Genomic DNA, 25,960 nt, shown 5'->3' with positions numbered 1-25,960 from the left:
CACTCCCTGTATCCATTCTGCCCAGTTTTTGGCACAGTTAGGTCCTTTTGAACTACTTATTCCCAACTCCGTTGAAATTAGTAGGAAAATTCTATTTCATCTCTAGCCACAAGCATTCTTTCAATGATTTCTCATGACTGAGCAACTTCATTAAGAAATAACCCTATGGCACCCACCACAAGGTTCAGTAAATATCCCCTCAGAAATCCACAAAGCTGTTTGCACTGGCATGCCTTCTTGATGGAACGTGCCCCTTTAAACCTGCCTGTGTTTGGATGCCAGACACTCTCCCTCTGTTCCGTTCTAAACAGAGGAGAGGGGCAAAGAGTTTCTCTTTGTGAACAAGTGAGGCAGTGACTAATACTCATTGATGGGGCGCCTGTACAATTTTGTGGCCCTGCCTCTTTTTCTGCTCTTACATATGGCACCCCTTTGTGCTATGCCACCTTACCATTGCAGCCATTTTTTATTATGCCACACTGACTGTTGCAGGCTGGGCTGCTGTTTTGAGCCTATGGACTGCCAGGATACACACCCCTCTGTGTGGCATGTGGCAGTCCCTCAAAGCATAAGGGATGGAGGGGTAGTGTTGTTTTTGTTTTAATTATTTACTTGTGTTTTTATTTTGTGTTTTTATTCATGCTCAATATGCAGTGTTATGCCACTGATTCTTATATAGCATGAAGCAACATGGCGGTTAGTGGTAAATTATCCAGCCTAAAATTCCTTACCATTCTTCAAGGATTTGAAGACTTGAAAATACTTTTGCCACCAGGGGGCAGAAAAGCACAAAGAAGGATAGCTACAATGCATAGCTTGGAATTAGTGGGGGATGGAATTAAGGCACACTTTCCTTTGACAGAAACATACATTGTAGATTTTTCTGTGGCTATAAATATCACAAAACTAGACCTAGGTTTGGTCATCATGCTTTTTTTTACTTCTTCAGCTGTCATATCTTCAGCTGCAATCCTAAACACTTCTTCTTCTTCTTCTTCTTCTTCTTCTTCCCTGACTTTTTCAAGGCAGCTGACAGATAAAAACAAGAATTGCTGAAAACAGAAAAAACAAAATTTAAAAATTAGTAAGTGGGAGCAGGAGATGTGAGGAAGTCCAAAGAAGTTATGAGATTTTGTTATGACATAACTAATGTTGTCTATTATCTGTGCATTTCTTTTATAAAAAAACCTTAATAAATATTTATTAAAAAAAAATAAAAATTAATAGAATTAAAAACTATATACATATATAAAATCCATTTAAAGCATACAAATAATTACAATAAAAACAGCATGGCACGGCACCAGCCCTTCCATTAAAAGCAGTCATTTCCCCAGAGGCTGCTGGAACAAGAAGGTTTAGCTGCCAGCAGAAGGACAATAAAGAGGGAGCCAATCTAGCTTCTCCAGGGAGGGATTTCCAGAGTCTGAGAGGAGCCACCGAGAAGGCCCTCTCCTGCGTCCCCACCAAAAGGGACTGTGAGGGTGGCAGGACCAAGTGCCTCCCCTGAATATCTCAAAACCTGGGCAGGGTCATATGAGGGGAAATGGTTTTTCAGATAGCTTGGACCTAAGCCATGTAGGGCTTTATAGGTCATAAATAGACTCTGAATTGTACCCACTGGATAGCACAACTGGACACCTTCATTTGCCCCATCTGCAACAAAACATGTCTCTTCCACATCGGTCTCCACAGCCACAGCCGGTGCTGCAACCATCCAACAGCTTGACCTCGCACTTCTCCTTTGTCTCCCAAGACAGACAGATGCCAACTCAAAGGTCTCTTGAGTGAACGCCCAATGGACCCAAAGACTTGGTCAATAAGCCCTATCACTTCATCTTTTTAACACTCCCATTGGACTCAGTTTTGAAGACTCTCCCGAAAACATTGCTCAAGGTACATCTTCTAAACTTCCACAGTGTATAGACCAATGTAAATAATTCAAGGCCTGGGAGATTCTCTCTAAATCTCCTTTAGCATTTCCATCACATATCTGATGTTCCTTAGCCAGTTCTTGCTTCTTATGTAATGGGAGAGGAGGCATAGAAAGATGACTGGAGGACACAGCAATCTGTTTGCGCACCCATGTGCTCCAACACCAGTAAATACAAACTGAAATACAAATTTAAAGCTCGTTGTCAGATCCCAAAGTTCACAGGCATGTTGCCAGATCACAAATATATCTCACTGAGGACAGATTGGCTGAGCAGGTGGTAAAGAAAACACAAAACACAGCACATGCTGTTCCAGTATTTTTCATTCGTGGACTTGGGTCACATGTTGACAAGGTGCTAGCCAATCGTATTCACTTACATAAGGCTAGCCTCCAGCCTTCTGGTAGTGAAAGATTCCCCATCCAGCTGCCCACACATGCATACTTCCCTAACTTACTGAGATGCTCAGTCTATTTGATGAAGTGGGAGTTGTGAGAGAACAAGCTTTCATGACAGGAAACTAGAAATGTCAAAGAAAGGAAAGAAAGAAAGATTTAGGATGCTGTAATCACAGTAGCTATTTCTCAGCTTGAGAAACCCACCCCCTTCTTGGTTCAGCCAGGTCTGGCTGATATTTAACATTTTTTTTTCCAGATTTACTCAATTTCCAGTAAACTGCACCTCCTTTAATTCCCACTTATTAGAAGGATATCTAGGAGAGTTCAAATATTCCAAGAGAAAGGGGGGATTCTTAAGTTATATAAAAGGTGTTTTTTTCTTCCTAAGGAGGGAAGAAAACCCCCAAAGGAAGATACTTTTTGCCCCAAAGAACTCTACAGAATAGACTTTGTGTGAATATGAGCATTTAGCCATAAGACCGGTGATGTTTTCATTGCCAGATTTTTAATCGGGAGAAAGGACACGGAAGGAGAACAAGGAAGCAGCTGAGTTTTAAAAGCCGTAATAATGTGACTTCAGCAGCCCACACATAAAATGGCTAAATGTCAGTTCAGGACAAAGCTTAGACAGGCAGTTTCTCAGCAATTTAGACATCCTTTTCATGGAACACCTCGTCTCAAGGCATACAAAAGGTGAGCCTGTTCTCAGCCTCATCCCTGTGATTGATTTAGCCTACACAATGCACCATTCTAATTACTAGCAATAGCAACAATGACCTAATATAATTATGTTTAACACCTCAATAATTAGTGAGCTTCTGAGGTATAGAAATAATGAATTGAAGTGGCAGGAGGGTGAGAATAAAGGGTGGCAGTTCAAAAGGCCTGGCACATCAAATGCTCTGAAGTGGTTTTCAAGCTTTTTGCCTTCCAAGAACCCTTTCCTCACTGACTTGTCTGCTTTGGAATCCCTGTGCATATGCGCAGAGCCCTTGTGTGCTGAAGAGCATTCTGGGATATGTTCTAGGGTGAACTTAAAAAGTTTGCACAAACCAGGACGTGAACTTAGAATATATGCAAAACTCCCCACATGTTGCGCAACTGTATGGGGGAAGATCAAGAGTGCGGAACAAATGGTCTTTCATGGAAGCCAGCTCATCTTTGCTGGTTTTCTCATTGAAGAACACCAGGGTCCTCCAGAATGTAGTTTGAAAACCATCGAGTGCTATAGAGAGAATGAAGAGATGCCTCTGATCATGCCATCTTTGCATAGTCAAAGCTTTCTTAAACCCTTTTCAGGCATTAAACACCTGGAGGGGCAGTAAGGATGGGAACAAGACATTTCCCTCTCCATTGCTATTTCACAGCAGGGAGACTTTTGTTTCTTTAGAAGTTTCTGTGGGAGGAAATATATGAATTCCTGTGACACATGTGTGCACGGTAAATAATAAAAGAATCAGCTGAGTGCTTTGATTCAAAACGTGGGGCTGAATTCTCTCTCCAGAAGGGGAGAGCCACACACTCACGCAGTACAGTGAAGCGTTGGCATGTAGGCTGTTAATGTAGGCCTTTTGCATATTTAGTCCACTTGCAAAGCGCTCCTCTCTTTCTGCCCCTTTTGCAATGGACAGACCACTTACTGTTAAATAAGCTTAAAATGTGTTACTTACCAAATGTTCCAAATGTTAGATTCATGCATTTACCCAAGCAGCAGGAAGGAGAACACAGGCAGAATACTCTGGTGTAGAAAACACAGATAAATAGCTTCAAACACATGCTCTAAGCTTGGAGCAAAGCTTAGACACATCTTCCTTGGTCAGATACATGGTGAGATGAGAGACAGGAGGAATAAGAAAATTTCACTTCCTCCCTCATCAGAGAAGAGATGGCATGGCCTACCTGAGTCCAGGAACACAGTTCTCTGATCTTAATCCCTTCATGCACTCACTAATGGTCATGCATAGTTATGTCTGGGTGCAATTTCCTGTGGCCCCTTGCATAATTAGGGTTCTGTAATGTGCAAGAAGACTCAGGGAATACAAAAAGCTACCCCTTGCAGACTCCAGGCAGCTGAGCTAGTGTTTAAGAGGGCTTTAAACTGCTTTTCAACGTCTATACCAGACATCTATACCAGACATAGGCAAACTCAGCCATCCAGATGTTTTGGGACTACAATTCTCATCACCCCTGACCACTGGTCCTGTTATCTAGGGATCATGGGAGTTGTAGTCCCAAAACATCTGGATGGCTGAGTTTGCCTATGCCTGATCTATACTCCCCTTAAGAGTATGCTATCTGCTATCAAGGAGCACATGGGTATTATCCTTCCCCTGTGTATTATCCTCTCCCCTAGTCAGGACACCCATCCTGTCCACAGCACAGATAATAAACCTATCATGAGTTGGAATCATCCTGTCAATCCCTGACTCATCTGCTTGGAATTCTGATCCCTGTTTCCTGTTTAATAAAGTGATGGTTGTTTCTTAAGTTCCACACCAGGGTCTGAACCTATGGGAAACATACCCTCCAATACTGAGGCCCGGAGTGGATGAATATGTGACTTAGATCATTCCATTTACAAAAGCAATTCCCTACGTTCAGAGGCAGTATTCCCCTCTGTTATGTACTGAAGTGCTCACCCTGGGCCAGCAGGGGGATACTGTAGATAGTTATGCAAATGAAGGATCGAAAGTGACATTCAGTTATTAGATTTTAGAAAGTTGCTACAGTAACGTTGTAGTGGAACTCTATATAAGCAGGCTGACTGAGCCCTTCAGCTCTGTTCTGTTCTGGCCTCTGAATAAACAAGAGTTGTTGAAGAATCGCTGTGTCGTCTGATATGTTCACCCACAACTTAACACCCTCAATGCCGGTTGATGGAAATCACAAGTGGGGAAAGTTCTGTTGCATTTAAGTTCTGCTTGCCAGAAACATCTGGTTGGCCATTGTGAGAACAGGACACTGGACTAGATGGAACTTTGGCCTGAGCCAGCAGGGCACTTCTCATATTCTTATATTTTTACTCTCTTACCCTGCTGAGAGTTAAAACAAAACTGGCTGATTGAAAAGCAGTGACCTACAATTGACATGGACAGGATTTTAATTCTACTTAACAGACACCCCTACATAACAGATAGTAAGAAAGGACGGCTGTTTTCAAAAGCCAAAGAACACATGTTTTTAGCTCTGTGTCAACACTAATCATCCTTCAGCACCATTTGTTTATAGAGTCGCAACAGGTTCCATTTTGCGTCTAGAAATAGGAAACCACGTTGTGATAATCGCTGCACCAAGGGCAAGATCTCAGAATGTATGCATCTGAAATAATAGTATTAATGACTCATTGGCATCCTGCATTTTGATGTACAAAGAAAGCAACGGGATATTCTACCCCCAAAGGTTACCCTCCCTCCCCAAGCATCATTCCAGCCAATAAATGAATACATCTGCCCCATAGTTTTCCTCTGTCTTTAATATGGGTCTATAATAGTACCGATTAGAAGAGCTCTCACAATGTGAAGCAAATGTATGAGAAAGTAACGTACAAAAGCAACATTCAAAAATCCAAAGCCTTGTAAAAGGTCAATATTCAAATATAAGGGATGTTGTGAAAATCTGGCCCATTCCATGGAGTTCAATGCACCTTTAGATATTTTGAAATAAAGGGGTAATCAGAACATTTTAAAAATTATAATCGGTACCATTTTTTTCCTGGGGGTACTCAAGGGCACGCGGTACCGGCACCTTTCCTCCTCAAATTGTTAAAAGTGTGTAACTTACAGTAACAACTTCATGATGAGCACTGGCACATTTTTTTCTAAAAGAAAAAAGAAATAAAAGCACTGATTATAATGAGCTGCAAAAAGGGATGAATATTAAAAACAGACCATAAAAGGTTACCTAACAAAACTGAAGGAAGTAAATGTCCCTTTACTTGGAACAAATTTTGTTGAAACATTTTGATATCATAGCATTTGTGGGCCGTGTAGATATTATATGGGAATGCATAGCCAATGGGGGCAGCGGGGGGGGGGCACTGGCTACTGGTTTTGAATTAAACAAGTCTTCTCCAGCAGTCCATTCAAGCGGCAGCTAGGATTGTCCTCAGCATCACTTGATCCTCTTGCTCTCATTTTGAAAAGATATCTATCCATATTCTGCAAAAAAAAGAGAAATATTTTTGTACTATACCATACCCTCCAACATTTCTCCGATGAAAATAGGGACATCCCATTCCATAATGGAAATTTTACTATTTATACCCCACACATCTTACTGGGTTGCCCCAATCACTCTGGGCAGCTTCCGCCATATATAAAAACATAATAAAACATTAAGCATTTAAAAAAAATTCCCTATACAGGATTGCCTTCAGATAGCTCGGGGGGTCAGATAACTCCAAACCCTCCAACATTTCTCCAATGAAAATAGGGACATCCTAAGGAAAAGTGGAATCAAATCAGAAACCAGGAGGGCTTCTCTAAATCAGGGACATCCTGGAAAATAGGGACACTTGGAAGGTCTGCTATACTAAACTGAAATACTTAAAAGTTTCTTTGATCGTCCTTGAATCTTCCCAGCACACTTGCAATCCGCTCCTGCCACACCAGTGTGGCGAGCCACAACCTTTGAGAACCACTGTTATACAGCATGCATGCAATAATCTCCTGACAGGTGTTGTTGTTTTTTAAATGAAAGGAGTCTGCAAGCTTGAATGAGAGAATGTTAATGGGGAAGGGTTGCTTAACCCTTTGCCCTCCAGGCATTTTGCTGCTCAGAATTCTGCCCCCACCCCAAGTTACTTTTCCATGGTTGGGGGGGGGGGGGAATCTCATTCTGTAGGTGGAAAGGCATTTTGGAGCAAGAAAATGGCAAACCCACCCATACAGGTATATCTAGTAGAGACGGTTGTCTGCTCAAAAGGTGGGCAAAGTCCTGACAGGAAAATATGACATGAAGATCAAAAGCTTCTAGGACTTCCTTGTTACATATGAATTTGCAGAAACTGCTCCAAGCAAGAGAACAGTGTTGGAATAAAGTTCCCCTTGATGCTTAAGACATTAAAGGTTACTATATATCAGCCACAGGGCAGAGTGATCCATAACAAAGCATGCAATTTTCAGATGGGCTGGACTGAAGAAGATAAAGCAGCAATGTCATAGAAAGCAAAAACATTACATAATAGGATATTAGAATCATAGAATCGTAGAGTGAGAAACATGAGCATAGCTAGGGGGCCCCGGGAGGGGCAGCTGCCCCCGCTAAATCAATAAAAATAAATGAAAATACATAGCAAACTGAGGTTCTTTCATCCCTATCAAAAGGGAGATACCAAGGATAATCTAGTCCAAGCCCCTACAATGAAGGAATCTCAACTAAAGCATCCATGATAGACGGCCATCCAAACATAGCTTAAAAACCTCCAAGGAAGGAGAGTTCACCACCTCCTGAGGGAGTCTGTTCCACTGTCAAACAGCTCTTAACCATCTGACAGGTCTTACTGATTTTTAGTTGGCATCTTTTTGGTTGCAACTTGAAGCCAATGGTTTAGGTCCTACCCTCCAGAGCAGGAGAAAACAAGCCCACTCCATCTTCCATGTGACAAACCTTTAGATATTTGAATTACATATAATAATTGAATGGCTATCATATCTCCTCTCAGTCTCTTCATTGCCCTCCTCTGTACACACTCCAGCTTGTGAATATCCTTCTTAAATTGTGGTGTCTAGAACTGGACACAGTACCTCAGGTGTGGTGCCCCCCCCCCCCGCTTCTACTCCAGAAGACCCAAGAGCCACCAGCTACCACTGCTAGGTACAGTGTTGCTTTATTTTCAGGTTCCCCCTCTGTGTCCCTAAACATTCAAGGGTGTAGCTCAGGGGCTGCCTTCCCACAAAGAATTCTGGGCACTCAGGTTTAACCCTTGCAGAGTTTCAGTTGCCAGAAACCCTTTACAAACTATAGTGCCCAGAATTATTTGAAGGGGGAAATGCGCTTCAAATGTGTTTTAAGGGGTTAGTGTGTATATGCAGCCACTCTTCGCTCTTCCTGCTCAGTTCCTGTTTGCCCTGGCTCCTATTCTCCTATATGGAACACACCATCTTAAACATGCCAACATTTCATGGGATGCCAGGATTGGACACCCACCTTCTATTCCACTCCGACCAGGTGTGTGCTTGTGCAAAGAACATCTCACTGTGAGTGAGTGTAGCAGCAGCTGATGTAGGTGCCTTTCCCGCACTGATGGTGGTGGTGAAGGAGGGATGTCCATATCTTGTGGTGGTCCTGTCAGCCATTTTGTGCCATACGGTGCCCCTGCACCAGCCACATTTGTGTTACACCATGTTCCCCAGTAGCTATTTTGCGATTCCTCTCACAGATGAACGTGAAAAAAGGAGGGAGGTTGGTGGCATTAAAAAAAAGAGAGAGGCGAGCCTTGATGTATAGTTGCTGACACCTTTGAAATAAACCATCCCATCTACTTTCTAACTGGCTTGAATATGCATTTTAGTCAAGTCCGGTTCTGGCTGGAGGAAGAGTTTGCCAACAGTTTGAGGTAATGCTTTTGTTCTGTACTCAGTGCCCTTTTTCGGAGCCACCAAAAGTTGTTCCTGGCTGTTTTGTTGCAACTTGCAGCCTGGAAGCCTGTGTCCATGTCATGCTAATAATTGAAGTCAGCAAGAGAAAAAGTATTGCAGGGTGTGGCTGCTAACTGTCTGGCTCAAAAAGTGCACCCAGTCCATGGAGATCTAAGCAGCATCCACACTAGGGTAAGATATACTGCTCCTTAAGTCAATAGCAGGCCACAGGCACTGATTGTTTTTTGTAAACGTTTCATGCTTAAAACCTAAGGTATTTAGAAATGTTAAATAACCCTGGCTTCGTCTGTTACCTGTATAGTTTTCCCTCTGAGAAAAATTTGGGAGAGATCAATACCAAAAGTACGACACACATGGACACTGAATTTTCACCCTGGTGAATATGAGGCCAGTCCCACCATTAGGCAGAGTGGGACGGCTGCTTCAGGCAGCAGAAGCTGCTGTGAACAGAGTGGCAGCAAGTTTTTGGAGGGCAGCATGGCCAACATTCAGGGATGATGGGAGTTGTAGTCCACCAGGTTCCCTGTCCCCAGTGTATAGGATTGCAACCATGGTTATATAAGGGATCAGACCCATGCTATTATCTTTTCATAACAACCTATGGTTTGATGTTAATTTACTTTCTAATACAAAGACTTGGATAATTTAATTGTCTCCGGAAGCTTGATAGCACTTCAACTAGGTCTGTATTTTGGGATGGAAGAGAACTGCGTCCAGAATCTAGGAATGTAAGTTCTAGAAGTCCTGACAATCTGTTCCTTCTTTTCTTAGTGCCAAGAACTCTGTTTATATCTTAGAACACAATCTGCGCCAGTTCCTTCTGCCCACGAACCAGTGAGGGTGGGGAAAACAGACGACAATGGAAGAGAAAGGCAACACAAGCTCAGTGTGCATTATCAAAACCAACAACTTAAAGCCGCGAGAGACCCTCACTGTCAGAGGTGGCTCCATTCCTATTTATATAACAGCTGATTCCATGGAGTTATGGCTCAGATATTTATCCACATTGCCACATGCAGATTGTTTTGTATTGCTCCCTTTCCAAGAAAAGAGAACAAATGCTTAATATTGGAGCTTGAAAGGCCTAGCATGAAACCAATAGCAAAGTAATGAAACAGAGTGTTCCAAATACTTTCATGGAATCACAGTGTAGAAAAGCGACAATTCTGTGGATGCTTCTGGAGAGCAATTTGCATTATATGCTGCAAATGGAATTGCTCACATCTGTTCTGACTTGAATGTCATGGGCTTTTATTTTATGTATTTATTTTTATTTTATTTAATGAATTTAAATTCTTCTCCAAGGAGCTCAAAGTGGCGTACATGGTTCTCTCTCTCCTCATTTAATCACAACCCTGTGAGGTAAGTTTAGACTGAGAGGCAGCGACTGGCCCAAGGATACCCCGTGAGCTTCATGGCCAAATGGGGATTCAAACCCTGGCCTCCCAGGTGCTACTCTGGCAGTTTAACTACTACACCACACAGGACATGGGTAGGCAAACTAGGGGCCAGATCTGGCCCAATCGCCTTCTAAATCCAGCCCGTGGACGGTCCAGGAATCAGCGTGTTTTTACATGAGTAGAATGTGTGCTTTTATTTAAAATGAATCTCTGAGTTATTTGTGGGGCATAGGAATTCGTTCATATCTCCCCCCAAAAAAAATATTGTCCGGCCCCCAACAAGGTCTGAGGGACAGTGGACCGGCCCCCTGCTGAAAAAGTCTGCTGACCCCTGACACAGGATCTTTAACATAGATGGATAGAGATGCTCTTTTGGACATGTTTCAGCTTGTGCAAGCTGGTGTTGTAGACAGTGCTTTTTTTTCTTAAAAAATGTTTAGGGGGTAATGCTCTCTTTGACTCAAGAAAATGACCATTTTATAGTTCAAATTGGGAGAAATAAATACAGTAAATGGACAAAAGTACAAGGAACATGCATTACCTCATATTACACAGCTGACAGCTGACAGTAACTTCCACATTGGCATGAGGTTGTGTGCACTAACATCCACATTCCACACTGCTTCACACATTAAACGCTCGCTTCCATCTAAGACTCAGGAAACATTGTGACAGGAAATGAGGCTGCCATTGGGGGTAGAAATGAAACTGACGGTTCACTGTGCTAGAGAAGAAACAAAATTTTTAATTTTTTTTAGTTTCTTCTTCTGTTAGATTCACAAAATGTTTAGGGGTATGCGTACCCCTGTGTACCCCCCCCCCCAAAATAGCACTGGTTGTAGACAAGCTTCTTAAAGGCTTGGGACCTTTCAACTGTTTTTCAAATCCTTGCCCTTTCTGGTTATTAAAATCTGCTTGGCCTGAGCTTACTAAGAGAGGCAAAGGTTAAATCCTCACAGAAGAAATTCAAATGTGGACTCTTTCATTTTGTATAAGTCTCACCCAGCATCTCACGTGCCGCCCTTGAGGAAGGTCTTGGAAAAGGTATGGGTATCATCCATGTGGTCTTGGATGTTATGAAAAATTTGGATTTAATATTGGTCTCTCTGGTAGGCAGTATTAAATAAAATTGGGCAATATTAAAAAGAGGGAGAGAGCGGGGGAGGGAGAGAGGGAGAGGGAGAGAGACTATTTTAAATGCCTGTTGGTTTGAAAGAACTGTTAAATAGTACATTTGTAAATTTGTACTGTTCCTCTAAGGAATTAACACAGAGCCAACAAAAGGCAGTGTGATGCTTAGCAGGGACTCTTGACAGAGGTTTTAAAATGAAGAAATCTACAGTTAGAGCAGCTGCCCCCCCTCCAATAACGGAGAAGCCAAATGCAGCTTGAGTAATGGCTCCTATGCAACCCCAATAAGCAATTCCAGGTCCCTTGTCAATTGGTCGAGCAAGAATGGCTTTCTTGTCAATCTCAGACTCAAGAGAAGTATCATTCTCACCCGCCTAACTCAAAGCTAAGCTGTATGCCAGGCCAGCCTCGACCCTAGAGAAATTGAAGAGGGGGAAAAAAGAAAACACACGGAAGCAAATTGAAGTAAACAGATCAAGCCCCTAATAAACCCCTATTTTAAGGTTCACGCAAGTCAGAATCTAGACTAAATCTGGAGGAGAAAGGCTCCATTCATCTTGGGTCTATTTTACAGAGGACCTTCCTTGTGTAGGAAATCCAAGAAAAACTTGGAAAAAGAATTCAAACTCTGCTAATATATCTGAGCAAAGACTTCGCCTCTGTGAAACACAAAACAAGGAGGACCTTGTAAGAGACACCCCCCGCCAGCACCCCGAATATAGGAATTAACTGTGTCTGATTAAGAAATAAAGAAAAAGAAAGCCAATGTAAGAAAAGGGCTATACTCGCTTGGTGTATAGGAAGAACTCACATCTTTCTCCACAAGGACCACTATGGTTTAGCATGGGTTGCCATATTGTAGAGATCTCAGAATTGCACATAAAAAGTTCCAGGTATAGTATTATTATTATTATTATTATTATTATTATTAGTAGTAGTAGTAGTAGTAGTAGTATCCTGCCCATCTAGCTGGGTTGCGCCAGCCACTCTGGGCAGCTTCCAACGTATAAGCACAATAAAACATCAAACATTACAAACTTCCCTAAACAGGGCTGCCTTCAGATGTCTTCTAAAAGTCAGAAAGTTTATTTCCTTGACATCTGATGGGAGGGTGTTCCACAGGGTGGGTGCCACTACTGAGAAGGCCCTCTGCCTGGTTCCCTGTAACCTCACTTCTCGCAGGGAGGGAACCACCAGAAGGCCCTCAGAGCTAGACCTCAGTGTCCAGGCAAGAACCCACTGCCTCCCCAGGTAGGGCAGGGAATGTCTCCTACGAAACCCTCAAGAATCACTGCTGGTCAGTTTGGACAGCATTGTGCTGGATGGACCAATATTTTGACTCAGTGTAAGGCCCCTTCCTATATTCCTGTGGTGTTTTATAGTCTTTGTTTTATGTCTTTATTTGTATAGTGTGAGACAGTGTTTCAGAGACAGTGTTTCAGAGACAGTATCACTGCAAGGAAAAGTACTTGTAACAAAAGCATTTTCTCCCTTGACTCACAGATCACAAATCATTGTTTAAAACGAACAAACATCCAGTACTCAAATAATTAATCTGTCATACTCTGATCAAGCCCAAGAAGAACATGTAATCAAGTATTAAAACAAAGTTAGCAGTCATTTGCATGCCGCAAATAAAATAAAGTAAGAAAGTATTATGTTTGAAGGGCAAAAATATTTACAATGCAACCGTATATACACCTACACAAAATAAGTCCCACTGTGGTCAATAGGGCTTGCTCCCAAGAAAGTGGGCCTGCAGCTTTAGGACTTCATTCAGCTTGGACTCTTATGGGCCAGGGCTACTGTCTTCTTGGTAATTTACTTCATCCCCACCATCCCCATCTGAAGGCTTCACCCCCAGCAGTCCAAGGAACTTCAGTGAGCGTATTGAGGAGATGTCACTGCTCTCGACCGCATCAAACTCATGCCCCTGCCAGAGTCCTATCTGAAGCCAGGTCCTACAAAGATGCAGGAAATGAATCCCACTGCAACAAACAAAAGATGGCGGAGGCACCTTTTCCAGTCTGAGGGCCATGTGGCCCACTTGGCAACCTGCTAAGAGCCACATGCCCGTGGTGGGTGGGGCCAGAGGTGAAAGTGGGTGGAGTAACCCATGTTACCTTTGTGCACTAGCCTTGTCTCTATACACACATACTCCTTCTCCCTAAAGACCAACTGAGTTAGTTCTAGGTATGAGCTTTCGTGTGCATGCACACTTCTTCAGATACACTCAAGCTCATACCTAGAACTAACTCAGTTGGTCTTTAAGGTGCTACTGGAAGGAATTTTTTTATTTTGTTTTGACCATGGCAGACCAACACGGCTACCTATCTGTAACTGGAACTCCTTCTCCCTGTTCTCCATCCGGGTGAGCAAGAGGCATTATCAGAGTTCAAGAACACACTCCAGCCCAGCAAAAAATCTTGGGCTGTGAAGCAGGGCAAGTGAGATGGGTATAACCTTGGGAGCGTTGTGAGGATCACTTAAGCCTGGAGGGGCCATATTTGGTACGGATCCTAAGGTTCCCCACCTTGTCGTAAAGTCATTGCCTGTACTGTATGAAATTCATGTCCTGAAAGAGAAATGCACACCTGTTGGGCTGTCAAGCAGTCGCTCCAGAAAGTCTCCAGAGAGCAGCATTGCTGTTGTGGCATCCCTTCTGGCACAATACCATGGCCTGTTGCACAACGGCCTGCCCTGCAGTTCGCAAGAGTGCAGGTGTCTGCCAGGAGCTGTAAGTTAACAACCCCACAGAGGAACAGTTAGGACTACCCCGTCACTACTACTTAGGCATAAGAGGGAGCTTGTGGTCTGCCTGAAACAGGGCATGGGATGGATCCTGTACCATCTCACAGCCTGTAGCGAGGAAGGAGCATTGAGCTAGAGCCAGCAGCTGGGGCACATAGTGCCTGAATCTGGATGCCCAACAGGTGAGGGCATGATAGAGTGAAGAGGGAGAAATGTAGGATACAACTTTTGCTGTGTTTTGTCCATTCTGGTGGCATATCTGGTGTGTTCCCCCAGTGTCTCTTTTGTCTAGCATGTCCCAGGTTCGTTGGCATACCAGAGCTTCTAAAGGTAAGGGTACCCCTGCCCGTTCGGGCCAGTCTTGACAGACTCTAGGGTTGTACGCTCATCTCACTCTATAGACCGGGAGCCAGCGCTGTTCCCAGACACTTCCGGGTCACGTGGCCAGCGTGACAAGCTGCATCTGGCGAGCCAGCGCAGCACACGGAATGCCGTTTACCTTCCTGCTGGTAAGCGGTCCCTATTTATCTACTTGCACCCGGGGGTGCTTTCAAACTGCTAGGTTGGCAGGCGCTGGGACCGAACAACAGGAGCGCACCCCGCCGCGGGGATTCGAACCGCCGACCATGCGATCGGCAAGTCCTAGGCGCTGAGGTTTTACCCACAGCGCCACCCGTGTCCCTGCACAGCGCCACCCGCTTCTACCAAATCCTAAAGTTCTTCCGCCAATGGAACTCAAATATCAGATTGTGTCCTACGCCACCTAAGAACCATGAAAGCCCAATTCACTTACAAGCTTGGCCACAGGTTATACAGAATGAAGCTCCTTTTATTTTCCTTGTACAGCAAACTCCTCTTGCAAGAAATGAATAAATAAACAAACTATCAGGCATCCGTTAGCTGACATGAACATACAAACATTTTAATCCTTTAAAAAAAGAAAGAAAGAACGAAATAGTTTAAAAGAAAAATGAGTTGGTAAAAAGTTACGTGGGTCGATGACAGAACGGGGCTGGGATTACGAGTCTGTAAGACGATTCTTTGTGGAGTTTCAACAACGACATTTTGTCTTTGTCCAGAAAAAAAAAAAAACCTCAAAGCTAATGTGGCTTTATGCCACAGAGTATATTTTGCAACTCTGTGTGCTTCATGCCAGGAGTGACTCTAGCCTGGAAACCACATGGCAGTCTCCAAGAATGAAGCTCTTTTTTGCAGGTAACTTTTAAAAATATTTAACATATAAACAATGAAATTCAGAAACATGCAGGGAACAGCCCGCTTGCCCTCTACACACAGCCCTGGTGTGCACAGGCTCTCAAAAAAGGTGACTTCCCTCATTCCTCAGCTTATGCCTGAAGGCACAGAGAGGAAGGCCTGGGTGGAAATGCAGGATATGGGTGCAAGTCTATCATCCCCACTAATATACCTTATGCTGCCTGTGTGCAGGAAGTGGGAGAGGGAAAAGTGGACCCTTAGGCAGAGCTTCCACATGCGGGCATGACAATTGCATCATCGCGAAAGGACTGTGTGCCCATTGTATTCATGATGCACAACAAAAATGATCACAAAATGCAGAATTCAGTAAGCCTGCAACGTATGCACATCTAGCTTGTGCACATTCAGCTTTACATGCTTGGCAATTAAAATGAAATGAAATGAAATGAAATGAAATGAAATGAAATGAAATGATAGAATAGAATAGTGGAAATGGGGGGGATCCAGGGGGGAGGGGGAAGCTTTGGTAATCCCACCCTAATGTGCTTTGGCTATACATGATTTTGGCTTTAGGCTTGATCCCCAAGCAAATTGCAGGCTTAATGTATTTTCTTATAATACTAAGCACTTTCTTATACTACAGGGCCATGGGTTGCTGCAGCAGGAGAGCTGGAACAGCAGGGCCCATTGAGATCCACAGCCATTGGGCCCCTCCCTTCCTTTCAAGGTGGTCATTCTAAGAACAATTTTGACTGTGTACACATTACTGTATTAAAACTCAGTGAGGCCACTCCTCCCCCAAGTATTTGCACATCATTGTACGCATCAGCACAGTTGGATGTGCTTTTGAAAAAAATCGCCGTCTGTTCACACCTGCTGGTGGACTGGGAGTGTGGATGTCTTCAGGTGGCTTACATTTTCAAATCGTTTCAAAGGTGTTTGAGGGAAAACACAATATTTCTCAAGAAACTCCAGGACAGATGTGAATTGTGGCCAGCGTGTTTATACGACTTCCCAAACCGGTGGTGAGAATACACTGAACTGGAGGCAGAACAAATGGGAGTGTGTCCACAGCCTCTGTAACTTGAGGAACTGGTACTTGAGTTTGTTTGTTTTCCTTCTCTATCCATTTTACCTTTTGTGCTATGCCTTTCAGATTTTAAGCCTGTGAATAGGAAGTTTTTAATCTATGTATGGCATTTAGAATATGTGAGATGCTTCATAAATTATACTACTACTACTACTAATAATAATAATAAATGGGTGGGGAGGCAATTCAAATGGATTTCCTCCATTTCATAGCTTTTGAGATTATCCTGATGGATCCCTGCCTGTGCAAATGATGTTGCATGTTTCCAGGAAATGAAACTATGTAAGCTGGATCCCTTCAGTTGCCTTTGTGTGTCAGCAGACTCCAGAGGAATCCATCCAAAAACAACCTGATGTAAGAAAATATTACACTGGAAAGAGTCCAGTCTAAAAACAATGCTCATCTGTGTTGTACTATTGGGACAGCATTATACCCTGTGATTTTTTAAAAGTTGACATTCAGATTCTGAGGCTGAAATTGGAGGTCAACATCAAGAGGTTAACGTTTTGTGAACGATTCATCTTCGCTAAAAATGTATCGTGAGAGCTGACCAGAGACAACAAGTAATGCAGAGTTGGAAAGGGGCTAATTTAAGTATCATCTATATTGGTCTTCCCAAGTGCTATCAAAGAAATAATTTTATTCCTAAATGGAATTTACTAACTCTTTTTAACTTAGCTTAAAAGAAAACAAGGGTGCTTCTTAAATTTGCAGTTGTCACTTCCCCTTTAAAGGAAAAGGTGCCAACATCAAAGCAATGGAACAGAGTCCTCTATTTATAAACAGAACAAGTACATTGCTGGCAGCATCATCCTTGGCAGGCTCATGACCTTGTATCACCTCCTTATTTTGCCTTAAGTGGACTTTGGGAGGGTAGCTTTCCTTATGCTGGGAATCTGCCAACAAGGATGTGATTGACACCTGTCAACAAGGTAGCAGAAAGAGATCATGTGCCTGAGTCATAAATTCCAGACAGATGTCAAGCTATAAAGGTTCCCATCGTGGACTTGGTATTGATGGCTGGTCCAACATTTTTGGATTACCATCAAGTCCCTCTGTGAATCACTTTGAAAGGTTCTTTATATGTTACTAAAGATAGGATTCATTATTTCATACACTCACACTCAAGGCTGCTACCTTTGGAACACTGAACTTTCCACAATGTTGGTCCCGCTTATGATTTTAATATTAGATTTATGCAAAGATGAGATTTTACTTAGCAATTGGAAATGTGCAGTTTTGCCCATTTCTCCGTCGGCTGTTCTCTGATCATCTAATGTACAGCAGCGATCCAGCTGGAGCCACATCTGAAGGGCTACTTCAAATGCTGAGAAAATACATAAGGAGGAAGAGAAAATGCATTTCATAAATCATGTGAACAAAAAAAGGGGGGCTTTATTCCAGCATTTTAAAATTGTATCAGTGGAGGGGCAATGCCTGTCAGCCTCACTTTTTTCCACCTCCTAGCCTTCTGGCATTGAGTGGGAAGGTCAGAAGCAAGGATAAACTGAAGGCACTTCTAGTCTTCAAGGATCAACATGGCCAGGACTTGTGCATGATCAGGGTCTCTGATTGTAGAGAGGGTTGTAAGTTACTGGGCACAGTTTCAGAATGTCCAAATAGGGCTACAGTCTGATCTGTTTGACCCACCAAATACACCACTATGATATAAACGTTCCTCTTTGAATTATCCCTCAGCAAATCTGCAGGGTATTGGTCACAATATACATTATGAAAGTTGGAGAATATGCAGAATATGCATCATGAAAGTTAGCGGCCTTGTGAGCAGGGAGGAGCGTGTGTGTTGCTATGAGCCCTTTTTTGCCTCAATGGGATACAGTGGTACCTCGGGTTACATACACTTCAGGTTACATATATGTCAGGTTACAGACACAGCTAACCCAGAAATATTACCTTGGGTTAAGAACTTTGCCTCAGGATGAGAACAGAAATTGTGCAGTGGTGGTGCAGCGGCAGCAGGAGGCCTCATTAGCTAAAGTGGTGCTTCAGGTTAAGAACAGTTTCAGGTTAAGAACGGACCTCTGGAACGAATTAAGTACTTAACCTGAGGTACCACTGTACTTGGAAATTCAACTGGATCTTTAACCCATAGAAGTGAACTGAAAGGACTCCCTCCATCTCTGTGCCTCCCATCACAGAAAACTGGCACTGCACTTTGGAGAAAAAATTATCTCTTTTAAAACAACGAAAAGAAAAGAAAAGGAAGAAGGAAATCCATGAAATTATGGTATTTCTGTGAGGAGAGTGGCTACACAATATGGCACAGAGATATGTGTTGCATTGTTTATCATTAGTGTATCATTCATGTTGTCCTGGGCACTAGCCAATATGTCAAGATGTCATGTAGCACTCGTAACTACAATAGGTACATTTAGCTTGCGAGCAGAAAAATCATTTTTGTAATAAGACACTATTATACTTTTAATGCTAGGGAAACATACTGGCGACAGAAGTGCTACCTTGGAGTGAAACACCTGGCTGCTCTGAAAGAGCTGAAGGACAGCTGTTACAATCGTGACATTAAAAATACATCGCCCAGACTACAAAGAGTTCTTGCGGTAATCTCACCTCAAACACTTGAGACAAAATGCCATTGTCAGGTTTGAGCATAAAATGCAGCAATGTTTAATCAGGGATTATTTATGCCAGAGAAACAAAAACCCAAAGTTAAAAACTTTGGAACTGAAAAACTTTGAAATGGAACAGGTAAGAAGCAGACTAGGGGAAGGTGTCCTTGAAGAGCTCTGGTGGAAACAGAGTCACCATTCAGAGAAATCTCATTTCTGCAACGGAGTACTGGTTTACAAGATACAGTATCAGCCTTCATAGGGCAGCTATCTTCAATCACCAAATACCAGCTGTTGATGGTTTTTTTTTAAAAAAGGATACCCACACAAGTTAGGCTGCTACCTGAATGTACCAATTATTTGTTTAAGGAAAAAGTGCTGACATTTGCATACTTTTCTGTAAAAAAAAGGGGGGGCAAATGGTTCCAGATCGACTGAGAGGAGAGGATGCTGTTTCCTCTCCTACCTTTGTAGGGCTTGAGGACCAATTTTTGCAGTCCTACTGTCTGATTTTGAAGAGAGTCCACGTTTCACTTAACACATTGGCATGAGTCAAAAATGAAGAAGGGGGAGATTGTTGCTCTTGCAATGTCCTTTGCCTCTGACATTTCTGCCTTGTACTTTTTATGAGCTTTCCTTGTGCAGCGTGAACGATGGCACCTCTAGCTTTCAGAGGCCACTTGTGATGTCTGCCAGTGTCAAGCTACCCTCCAGATAACCAAGCATGTTCCTTCCATGCTTCTCAGTCCTAATAAAATATGTGTAATGTCATCCTGCATAACTCATCTGGTACTCAGAGTACTCTAGCTGAACAACTTCTTCTCAGTCCTAATAAAATATGTGTAATGTCATCCTGCATAACTCATCTGGTATGTAGAGTACTGAAGTTGGGGCATGTCTGCCCCATAAAGAAAATTATAATCAAATTCTGCACTGAATTCTGCGTCGAAATAAACTTTAGATATATATTTTTTGCAAGTGGAACAAATGGTCCCAATGACATCCTTAAAAGACAATTCTATACATCTCTAGTCAGAAGTAAGTCCCATGGAGTTCAGCTGGGCTTAAGTCCAGATAAGTGGTTATTATGGGACTGCAGCCTTATTCACTGGTTTGAGTTTAATTTATATAAGGAGGGACAGAAATGGAGATTGTAAGCAGGGATATGGCATTCCCCTCGGCCTGTGGGAATTTTCTTCCTAAAGTAACACTTCATGCAAGGACAGCCGTTTGCCAAGAAAAGTCAGAGAGGGATTGTGGAGCATAATGCAATACCTGTTTGCACGTAGGTTATTTTTGCTTTGCTAACCAGGAGCAAGGTGCTGTGCAGAACACAGAAGCGACACACACAAGCACCTTAGCCCCAGAAGGTGTGCTTCATCCCCATCCCCATTTCATTTTGGTACTTGGCACATGGGGCAGGGGCACCATTTAGGCTGTATACACAAACCATTTGAAATGAACGGAGGCCAATTATTATTTTTTTACAGTGGGCTTTTGTACACTGCGGTTTGCAACTGTATACACCTTCATGTGATAACATCATCTCAAGTGTGGCATAGTGGTTAGAGTGCTGGACTGGGACTGGGGAAAGGAAGGTGGAAATTCTCACCCAGCAATGAACTTCACTGGGTGGCGCTGGGCTCAATCACTATCTCTCAGCTTAATTTGCCTCCAGGGTTTTTGTGAGGATCAAAACAGAGGGGCAAAGTTATATATTGTCACAGATCTGGGGTTACAGAGGTTGGAGGTGAAAGGTCACCTGTAACTGCTAGAGTTTGGGAATGCTAGGAATTAATAAACAATATAATTGAGATAATATTGAAGGGAAGATGCCAGATCTAAAATGCAGGCTAAACCAGGAAATCTCCTTGGGGGAAGGACCATCAAGGTGCAATTATGGCCAGTCATTGACCCTCTGCCTGAGCTCTGGGTAAATAGCAGAGTTGGGAGGGGGAGTTTACAGGGGGCATGATGTCACATAGGAAAAAGATGTCCTTTTGAAACTGAGAGGCTGAGGAAGAAGGCAGGGTCAGCAAACTTTTTCAGCCAGGGGCCAGTCCACTGTCCCTCAGACATTGTGGTGGGCCGGACTATATTTTTTTTGGGGGGGGGGGAATGAACGAATTCCTATGCCCCACAAATAACCCAGAGATGCATTTTAAATAAAAGGACACATTTTACTCATGTAAAAACACGCTGATTCCTGGACCATCCATGGGCTGGATTTAGAAGGTGCTTGGGCCAGATCCGGCCCCCGGGCCTTAGTTTGCCTACCCATGAAGAAGGGGGAGAACTGGATATGCTGCTGTAAAGGCCAGAACCATCTTGGTGAGCCAGCTGAAGAAAGGCTGGGAAAGAGGACAGAGATGTCTGGGAATCCAGTGCTGCGCTGCTGTGAAGGATGGGCGCCTCCTGAGATGCGAATGCTGTTAACTCTTTTCAGAGAAGATCCAGGTGTAAATATGTGTACAAGAAACCATATTTATTGAACACACTAGTTTCCACCGCGCCTTGATTCCCCAATGGAAACAGCAGAGATTGGGGGTGGCATGCAACCTTGGAGGAGAGAAGGGGTATAAAAGTAGTAAGTAGCTAAAATGAAGCAGCAGTCTGTGATTAAAGCACTGGTGAAGAAGCTGGCCCAAATTCTGAAGCTGCCTTTCCCCCAAAAGTCATTTGCAATCCTGTTTCCCTGGAGCAGAGAGACAGCGGGTGTTTCCCTGGATTAATGATGTGGGTCATTGCTCAGCTCAAAGGCTGCATTGAAGGAGATGGCTGAAAACTGCTGCAGACAGGTGGGTGACAACCACCCTTCAGAACCCTTTTATACATTCCCTGTCCTGGATGGCACGCTGAGACTGAAATAAGAAAAGTGTGAACGAGACAAACAAACGGGATACAGTGTGGGAAGATTATTTCTGGTCTGCAGGAGGCTCGAAAAGGTGGCTGCGTGCTTGTCACAGTCAAATAATTATAGGCAGGGGTCAGGGGCCTTCCTGGAAAAGCAAAGCATGCCTCCAGGGCAGTGAAACCTTTACACAATGCTCCCGCATAAGTCATTGTTCAATGACCATTATCACAAGATCTGGGAGGCCCAACAGCTTTGTAGCCATAGGGTAGAGGTGGAGGAATAGCCTCCCTGTCATTTGCCCTTTTAAACACACACACAGCTGGCTCAGGAAAGAAGTAGACAATCGGCAAACAAAACATAATAGTCAACCATAATTAAGGCCATAACAATATATCACAAAATGGCAAGCTATTGCTGGGTGGGTGACCATGAAAAAATATCAATGGCTTATTCTTGCAGCTTGATCCTACTGGTGAAGCTTTGTACATCTGCAGAAAGAGAAACAAGATCAACGGCTAGTATTTGCATATACAGCCATTATTAACGGCATATCTACAGAGGCCAGGCTAAACAACTGGCAACCCCAATTGCGGGAAGGGAGCACTGCAGATGCTAATTGCTTTTGGCTTTTGTGATGGCTAGTTGGGTGTTCCTCTCCTGCAGCTGTACGACAGGTAAGCTAGGCAATATTCTTCATAGAGAGCATATTAAAGTACATGCACATGGGGGAATTTATCACAAATCATGACCTATCACCAGGGTGAAGGAAAACAAGGGTCTTGTACTTGTGCAGAGGAAGGAATTTTAGCAGGTGCGGTTTGTCATGCAAGAAAAGGAATTTCCCTCTTTTTACACAACTCACAGGGACTTTGTTTGCCTCTGGGTGCCCTGCTGATAACCCCACAAATTACCGTATAGCCAGTAAGAATGCAAAACATACCTCCCAGCCAGTGTTGTTGTAGATACAAACACACTTTCCCACCTATAAAATTATTTGAATAGGCCTGCTTACTAGAATCATAGAATTGTAGAGCTGGAAGGGATGCCGCAGGTCCAACCCCCTGCAATTAAGGGATCTCAGCTAGATCATACATGACAGCTGGTCATCCAACCTCTGCTTCAAAACCTCAGGCTCCCTGCTTGAGACTTCCCCGCCATCCATTAAATGGAAGGAGACATGGCTGGGTGATGAGGATGCAGCAGAGGGCTGGGATCCGAAAGGATGTCCCTGCTCTCCTCTCACTTCATTCTAATTGGATAAAATGATTGGCTAGGGCTGTAGCATTGCTTTGATTAGGGTAGGAGCTGGACTAGAACCTGCAAGACCAGTCACACCGCCTCTTTGCCTAACCCATCTCACAGGGTTGCCGTGAATATCAAATGGGGAACATCACCTCAAGCTCACTGCATGAAAGGTTAATATAAGGAATAAGCTGTTCCTTTGCACCATTTCATGCAAGCCCTGAACAGTTTTTGCAGACTCACAGTTGACCTATAAAAAAGCAGCAAGCGTTACCCATGCCTCTTACTTGTTTTATTTGTGTGAAATGAATGAAAGGACTTGGCAGCTGTTTGCTTAGTTGGGTTGAGAAATAACAGCTGCTTTTCATCTCAGTGGCTTTCTCCCGCTTTCTGGAGGTTTGCTATATTGCATCATGAATCCAAAGAAAAGTGGTCTTGCTTAGCAGACTAATTTACATAAGCTCTTGGCTCCAGAAAAAATAAATGACTGGCCTAGTTTTCTTGTTCTTCCGACACACCTATAGACTAATGCTATTAATAACTATTATTTGGAAGTAAGATTTCATATGAGGAGTACTTAGGATTGTGACCTTAATGGTTCCAGTAATAAGTGGGAGATTGCATTCATATACAGCTAGCAAACATAGGACTAGTTAGTGCATGAAGGGGCTAAGACAATACAGCTGTGTAGGTCATGCCCTGTCTTCTCCGATGAGGGAGGAAATGAAGCCCTCTCTTCCTGTCCACCCCACTCTGTACCATGTAGCCAACAAAGGAGGGTGTGTATAAGTTTGTTCCCAAGCTTAGAGCATGTGTTTGGAACAAGATTCTGTATTTTCTGCCCAAAAGCTTTCTTCCTGTGTTCACCTTGCTGTTGCATGGAACAATGCAATCTGTAAGTAAAGTAAAGTATTTTAAACTTACTTAACATAGTGTGGTATGTTCAATGATAAGATGGGTAGAAAGAGATCCGCTGTTTCAGTGAAGTAAATGGGATATTTAAACAGATTTAACAGCCTATTTCCACACTTTACTGCTGTACAAGTTGTGACTTGATTTTAAACTCTGCTGGGGCTTTCTATGTGCTAGTCCCATGTTTTGAAACTAGGCACCCAGCCGATTTATTATCCATCCACCCCACACACATGGGTCACAGGAATTCATATATTTCCACTCCCACAAAATACAAAAACTAAAAGCCTCCTAATTTGTAAGCATGCTTAAATCCAATGTTCTGCAACAGGGGTGCAGGACCTGTGGCCTTCCAGCTACTGGAGGATTCCATCAGCCCCAGCCAGCATGGGCAATGGTCAAGGATGATGGGAGTTACAGTCTAGCAACATCTGGAGGGCTGAAGGTTCTCCAGGACTGATCTAGAACATGAGATTAATATTGAGGTCACAATCATGCAAATGTCTAGAGCTGCATCAGACATTAGGCCAAAAATATGAAATTCCAAAATGTGCTGAGCAGGTAAACATGCTAAGGGCTTGGTTCTAGCTCCTCTTCCTTAATAATAATCTTCCTTAACTATATGCATGCATTGCTGGCAATCCTGCTCACATGCATAAGGGTAGCTTCCTTTCCTCATCTGCAGAGTGTCCCATGCCTCTAATTAGAAGAAAGAATTTCGGCAAGCGCAGGGATCTACGCCTTTCTTAAAGATGCAGGAGCATCTTTTTGCCCCTGGGCACCCAAATTACATGGTGTAGTCAGACTGAATCCTGAAATTTGGTAGTAAAGTACTATTAATTTTAATAGGAGTATCAAAGGAATAAAGTTATGGCTCTACATGTCTTTGCAGGACTGAATTCAAGAGATACAAATAAATTCTGGGCCCTTTTCGTTGCTCTATAGGGCCAGGCGTACTTGTCTGGACAGCACACTGTCAGAAGTTATTACTGCATCTTTAAGAGAAGGGATTATACCTGTTGCACTGAAAGTGGTGGTGGTGGTGCATTCTTAGTTAAATAAATCAGATGTGGACAGAACGGTCCTGGACAATGATCACCCATCGTCTAATTTTTCATCCTTAAGTGAAGCTCTGGAAGCACCGCCACTCAAGGCAGTTTTGGATGATACTGATTATTTACATCTATTCCAGTCTGGCATTTGGCCTGGTTATAAGACAGAAAACACCTTGGGCAGATGATTTGCATTGGGGAATTGGATAGGGGGAGTGTGACCCTGCTGGTTTTTCTGGACCTCTCAATGGGCTTCAGTACCACCAACCACTGTCTCCTTCTGGGTTGCCCAACAGGATTAGGTCTCAGAGACACAAATTTATAGTGGCCCCAGTCCTTTCTGGAAGGATGAACCCAGTCAGTGGTGCTAAGAGACTTCTGTTCCTCCCCTTGGCCATTAGCTTTTGGGCTGCCACAGATGTCCCCTCTGTTTTTGAATATGTCAAACTGCTGGTGAAAGTTATCCAGCAAACCTGGGCTGCAATGTCATTAACATTTATTAAATCTGTTGACTGTTTCCTGCAGCCAATGAAGTCCTGAAGTGATTTTGTTGGCATTCGTCTTTCTCGGGAGGCAACGGAAGAGTATGACTTTGAAGGTGAACTCAAAATGTTGGAGGGTTAGAGCGCCTGCTGTGGCTGTAGAGACCAAGACCAGGGTTTGAACCAGCCAGCCAGCCAGCCAGCCTGCCACAAAAGTCACTGAATGACCTAGGGCCAGTCATCATGTCTCAACCTGACCTACCTCACAGGGTTGTTGTGAAGATGGAGTGGGGAGGAGGAGAACAGTGTACA

General features: G+C 43.3%; 1 long non-coding RNA gene across 3 annotated transcripts; it reads right to left on the bottom strand.

Annotated features, from left to right (window-relative positions):
• Positions 1-25,954, bottom strand: LOC309341982. Of its 3 annotated transcripts, XR_014156632.1 has the most exons (4): positions 10,873-11,286; positions 6,233-6,489; positions 2,392-6,149; positions 1-1,052 (listed from the first exon to the last, which is right to left on the bottom strand). It is a non-coding gene; the product is annotated as an uncharacterized lncRNA (long non-coding RNA). The 3 variants fall into 3 exon arrangements; XR_014156630.1 differs by lacking the exon at positions 10,873-11,286 and adding an exon at positions 25,911-25,954 and having other exon boundaries at positions 2,392-6,489; XR_014156631.1 differs by having other exon boundaries at positions 2,392-6,489.
• Positions 25,955-25,960: the final 6 nt, after the last annotated feature.

This window comes from Podarcis erhardii (assembly GCF_964252035.2).
Source record: "Podarcis erhardii genome assembly, chromosome: 5".
Taxonomy (NCBI): domain Eukaryota; kingdom Metazoa; phylum Chordata; class Lepidosauria; order Squamata; family Lacertidae; genus Podarcis; species Podarcis erhardii.
This window is presented reverse-complemented; position numbering and strand designations above follow the sequence as displayed.